This window comes from Mandrillus leucophaeus, unplaced genomic scaffold (assembly GCF_000951045.1).
Source record: "Mandrillus leucophaeus isolate KB7577 unplaced genomic scaffold, Mleu.le_1.0 Scaffold177, whole genome shotgun sequence".
NCBI lineage: Eukaryota > Metazoa > Chordata > Mammalia > Primates > Cercopithecidae > Mandrillus > Mandrillus leucophaeus.
The window spans coordinates 1,859,367-1,865,515 of NW_012101776.1; the positions used below are offsets into that span (position 1 = coordinate 1,859,367).

The window sequence follows — 6,149 nt, forward strand, 5'->3', positions numbered from 1 at the left end:
AGGCTTGCGGTGGGGCACCCTTGCAGTCCTCTGCTCAAACCGCCCCTGACCCCACCAAGGCTTCCAGGTGCCAGCTCCTGCATTTCTTTGCCTCAGGACTTTCTGTTGCTGTAAGAGACCCTTTTACCACCTACAGCAGGCAGGAAGAGCCAGGGAAGTAACGTCTGTACCATCCCAGCACTAGCAACCCTCAGCCAATGACTAGTCGAAATGAATGCTGGCATACCAAGCTCCCTTGCCCTTCTAGGGGTGGGGGTGGGTGGCTAACTCAGGGATTTGTGTTTCAGACTGACTCCCAGGCGTTCCTCAATGGGAGTAAGCTCCAGTTGTCCACACTGATAGTTGGCTTGATAACGTACCCTGCATTGATGGCCTTCCCTTCTTTGTCTCACTTCTCCACTCCCCTACTGGTCTTCACATCTCAAATAAACTACTTGCATTCAATTTCTTGCTTCAGGATCTGCTGCTGGGGAAAGCAAAGACTGGAGATGGAAATTTGCTGCTATTGAAGATGTGGATGTGTGACTGTGGACCAGGCAATGCCTAAGGACCAGGCAAGTAACAACTTCAATATTGCGTCAGCTCAGAGCTTCTGTGCCTACCTTCAGAGACTAGATTGTGTTTTTCCAAAATTCCAAATAGGGCTTTGTCTATTTTAGGTGTTGAATGAGGGTGTATTAGTCTTTTCTCAGGCTGCTAATAAAGACATGCCCAAGACTGGGTAATTTTGAAGGGAAAGAGGTTTAATGCACTCAGAATTCCACATAGCTAGGGAGGCCTCACAATAGTGGCAAAAGATAAAGGAAGGGCAAAGCGGTGTCTTCCATGGTGGCAGGCAAAAAGGGCTTTTGCAGGGGAACTCCCATTTATGAGACCATCAGATCTCATGAGACTTATTTACTACCGTGAGAACAGTATGGGGGCAACTGCCCCCATGATTCAATGATCTCCACCTGGTTCCATTCTTGACACGTGGGGATTATTTACAAACCGAGGTGAGATTTGGGTGGGGACACAGATAAACCATATCAGAGGGTATCCAAGCCTTGAGCCCTTGAGAAAATGTCAGAGAAGCTCAGCAGCAGGAGTCAGGTGACATCAACCTCACCTTTTGACACTCTCTATCTTTCTCTTTATGCCATGGCAACATCTTACGGCTTTCTCTTTTCCCCAAGTCCGGCGCTGTTTCCTCTTTCCTTGCCGTACTATTCCTTGTGATTTTTTCTTCCTATCTGGAGATAACCCATTTCCTTGTCGATCTTGTAAAATCCTTCTTTAAGACTCAACTCTTGAGTCCTTTCAGAGTAGTGAATGTTTCCTTCCCCAATAGCAGCTCCATATTGTATTAAGTTACTGTGTTGCACTCCTGCTGTCCCCCGCTGTGCCTGCACCCAGATTGGAAAAGTGAAGAGGGCAAGAACTGTGTTCATTAGAATCCTCAGCGTGAAAGTGTTCCAGCAGCCTGCAAAAGCAGCAGGAAATACGACTAGGGGAAGAAGAAATTGAGCATCTAGTCTTGAAGTGGGCCGGGCAACACAACAGAGTAGAAAGCATTTTTGAGCTTGCTGCTGGAGGTTTATGCTTGGGGGTCATGGAGAATTTTTAGAGGAGAAGTTGAAAGAGGCAGACACATGGGAACACAGGAACACAATGCCTATTTAGAACAGAGCAAGTGGCTTGGGTACAGGAGAGTTTCCAGAGGGTGGGGAGATGAAGCTGGGCATGGTGGACCTTCAGGAGTAGACCATGGAGCACCAGCAGCAAACATCATGTCCCCTAAGACCTTATAAGAATTGCAGAATTTGGGCTCACTGAAAAAGAATCTGCATCGTAAGAAGATTCCCAGGTGACTGGTATGCACATGAAAGTTCCCGAAGCCCTAGGAAGTTCTTGCAGATTTTGAGATCCAGCAGTGATATGCTCAGGCAGAGTAGCCGAGGTCTCCTCTATCACCTGAGCAATGCAATACAGAATTACTTGAATTAATTTTAAATTATCAATGACCCTAAGCTTCTGTTTTCCATTTCTCTTCTTGATAAAGCCAGAGATGAACTTGATTGTTTTTGTCAATAACTTGCTTTACTACCTCCTCCCCTTTACAGATGGTTTTTATGTGGGAAGCTGCTTGATAGAGGGGAATGGTGCCATATAGCAGTCTTTTGGATATAAGAAGAGGCGTGTCTAATCCCATTTTCCCCTTCCTTTCTTCCGCCTTCCCTCCCTCTTTTCCCTTCTTCTTTCTTTCCTCATGAAACACATGATGAATTCACCTCCTTGCATTCCAGGGATGCAGAGATCAGGTGAAATTAACATGTCAATCAGAAGAAAAAATTCAAATTTTACATTTAAGATGTTTGAATGTATATTCTTGTTTCAGAGACTAGGCTACCAAATAAAAGTTCTAACATTGAATTTTTATATTAGAAATTATTTCAAAACAGTGTTTTAAAATTTACTGTTACCCAAAATTTAAACCTACTCCTGGCTTCCCACTATTTCTGGACAATTACCACCTTGCCACAGCTGTTTTAAACATGGACAAGTATATGTCTCAGAAAATTTACTAGCAGAAAAATGATAGGCAATATTATGACAAAATCATGACAGATTTTTTACACTGATGTGTTAATCAGAGGGCTTGTGTAGCATCTCAGTGTGACCAAATAGTAATTACAGTTTGGATGTTTTAGTGGTTACCTGAATAATTTCAAGCATGACTGCAGATATCTTTCCCTTAGCAGCATAAAAAAACTATTACCTCATTGTTTGTCAAAATAGCCTTGGGCTATGTCTCTAGGATGCCAGTTACAAGTCAATTACTAGCTACCAGGAAATAGATATACTCACTTAGATCTGAGTAACTGAATTCTTTAATTTGCGGCCGATGTTCTTGTGTGGAAGCTGCCTATGACCAGGAAATATGTACAGTGCAGATCAATAACTTGACAGGTTAGTATTATTTTGAATGCATGGTTTCCTGTGTACAGCAAAAAGAGTGAAACGCATTGTTTAGTATCTTGCACATAGTAGGTGCTCAATGAGCCTTATTGGAATGTTGTCATAAATAGAGCAGGCTTTAAAACAGCACATCTTCTGTCCATTCTAAATGTCTATTCAGTGCTTTTCTATAAATAGCCTGCATTGATTCCAATCCATGTAACTATTGTGTGACTTGATTTTAAGTGCCTTTAAACTTAAATAATGATGCTGTACAGGAATATTTAAATGAGGTTCAGTTGGACAACATGAATGTTGATAATAGGAGAATTAATTAAGTCATAGGAACTATCTTGCCACTAATTCAATGTGATAGACTTGGGTTGATTACCCTATCTGACCATATTGCTGGAATCTCTCTTTTAATGCAGGCAGAGATTTCTAATATGAGATAGAGAAACTCTTTCCAACTCAAACTAGACAAGCGTAGCTGGAGATGCTGAGTGAGTCCTCCCAAGAAGGGGAGGCTTTCTGGATAGAACTGTGCTGAAGAGGTAGCAATGTTTAGCCAAACAAAGAAGAAAACACTGCTTAGAGGTTAACAAAATAGTGTACTTAGAAATTGAACTTATTACATTCCTACCCTGTGGGTTAGGGTTTTCGAATCCAAAATGAAGCCTTTTTTCTTGGGCATGTATAATCTCAATTAATCAAAACTCTTAATTAAGCCTTCATTTCTAGAGGGGAAATCATGTAAGCTTTGAATCAGACAGAAAAGGGTTCTAACTACATTCATACAAACAACATAGTCTCCCTGAGCCTCTGTCACAGTATTTGTAAAGTGGGTTTATTGTAAAAATTAAATGAGATGATGTATGCAAACATTAGTCACTGCAAATTCCTGGCACATGGTAATAACAATGCTAATATTTGTTCCCCAAAAGGAAGCTTCTAAGATTTGAGCTAGGATTACTTAAGTCTTTAATACTTTCTTTTGCAAGCCATGTGGTATTGCTCTGCTTTTATTTTCTTATCTATAAAATGTGGAAAATGGTAGTACCAATATTATAGAGTTTTTTTTTTAGGAATAGCTGAGAAAAAATGTATAAAATAATGATACCAATGTCAGGCACAAAGTAAGTGATTGAAAATATTGGGTGTTTTCATTATTATTACATATTTTTTTTACAACCTTCACTATGTGAAAATATACATCTAGAGAAATCTTAATAGAAATAGTTGCTATTAGTTGAATGTCTCCTTTATTTGAGGCACTATGCTAAAGCTAATAAGTATATTTCAATTTAATCTTTACAACTACATAGCAAAAGAGATGTTATTATTCCCACTTCAGATATAAGAATATAGGGCTCAGAGATGTCGTGTAATTTGCCAGAAACTACAGAGTTAGTTAAGTTAGAGTGACAATTTTGAGATTGTAGATCTTCATCTAATTCTGTAGCTAGCACTCTTTCTGCTGTACCACACTACCACCAAAGTGCGAGTGTAACTCTGACTGGATAAGGAAGCAAAAATGACTGAGTTGTACATAAGGGGTCGCAGATAATTTTTGGAAGGAATATTTTCTATAGGACAGAGATCAGAACTTGTTAGATCGATGCGTAGGAAAGGTGTTATTGGTCTATTCTCACGCTGCTATAAAGAACTGCCTGAGACTGGGTAATTTCTATAGGAAAGAGGTTTAATTGACTCACAGTTCCACATTGCTGGGGAGGCCTCAGGAAACTTACAATCACGGCAGAAGGCAAAGGAGAAGCAGTCATCCTCTTCACAGGGGGGCAGAATGGAGTAAGTGCAAGCAGGGGAAATGCCAGATGCTTATAAAACTCTCAGATATTGTGAGACTCACTCATTATCATGAGAACAACACGGGGGAAATCACACCCACATTCCTGCCCTTGGTCTTGCCCTTGAAGTGTGGGGATTATTACAATTCAGGGTGAGATTTGGTCGGGGACACGGACAAACTATGTCAGAAGACATGTGTGTGTTTGAAACTGGTGAGGATGGGAACAAGAAAAGGAAAAGGGAAAGGTGAGAATTCTGAAAACAAACTTAGCTTATATATATATGTGTGTGTGTGTATATATATGTGTGTATATATGTGTATATACGTGTGTATATGTGTGTATATATGTATATATGTGTGTATATATGCATATATGTGTGTATATATGTGTCTGTGTGTGTGTGTATATATATATAAAATTACATTGGACTAAATATACCATGGTATCTCTTACTGTGTCTTTCAAATTATGGTGCAGTTTAGTTATTAGAAGAGGGCAGACTCTGAGCCCAAGCTGGGTTTAAATATTAGCTTTGTCTCTCACCAGTGGTATAGTCTTGAGCAAATTAACTTCTCTGTGCCTTAGCTTCCTCCTCTGCAAAATGAAAAGAGGACCCCAGCATTTCATTAGAATTACTCCAATAAATACTGATGTCTGCCTCACCGTAATAAATTCTTATTTAACTTGTCTGGCATGGAGCCCCAGCATCAGAGTTTTTAAAAACTTCAGGAAGTGACTGTAATATGCAATCAGGGTTGACACTCATCAGTTAAATACTAGAATATAAGTTATCTGCAGGGAAGACCAGCCTCATGATGGCCCCAGAGTCTAGCTTATTGCCCAGTACACAATACACACTCAATACAAACTCGATGAGTTAATAATTACACAAATACATGAATGTATGACTGGGCTTAGATTCAGCTCTGAGGCCTGATTCTACATCCAGCGATCCTTCTACATTCTATAAAGCTGCTACTTGGATATTTACAGAAGACTGCTAGTTTCTTTGGACAATGTGACTCACCCTTAGTTCTTCAGATAATCCAAACCAACTGGCTTAAGCAAAATACAAATTTTTGACTCATTAAATTAAAGAATCCATGGATGGCCTAGCTTTAGGCATGGTAGAATTCCAGAACACAGATGGTATCCTCAGGGCTATGATTCTCCCCTTTCTTCTCTTGACTCCTCTTCCCTATTAGACACTTTTCCCAGATGTGCTGTTCCCTTGAGGTGTCAGGATGGCACCCACTGTGTCTGCTTGGCTCAGAGCTCTGTGTTATCTGTCCTGTCTTAGGAGTCAGGGATGGGAGCTCACTCAAAGGCCATGGACTGGGAACAGAAGGAGTTCACTCCCTGTCGAAAAGAATCAGAATTCCACTGTCAAAGAAGTATGGC

The 6,149-nt window shown here is 40.4% G+C and overlaps 1 long non-coding RNA gene across 1 annotated transcript; it reads right to left on the bottom strand.

Moving 5' to 3' along the window:
* Positions 1-730: 730 nt before the first annotated feature.
* LOC105537631 lies at positions 731-4,715 on the bottom strand. The gene is made up of 3 exons (XR_001005746.1): positions 4,653-4,715; positions 2,848-2,977; positions 731-1,953 (listed from the first exon to the last, which is right to left on the bottom strand). It is a non-coding gene; the product is annotated as an uncharacterized LOC105537631 (long non-coding RNA).
* Between the last annotated feature and the right edge of the window lie 1,434 nt (positions 4,716-6,149).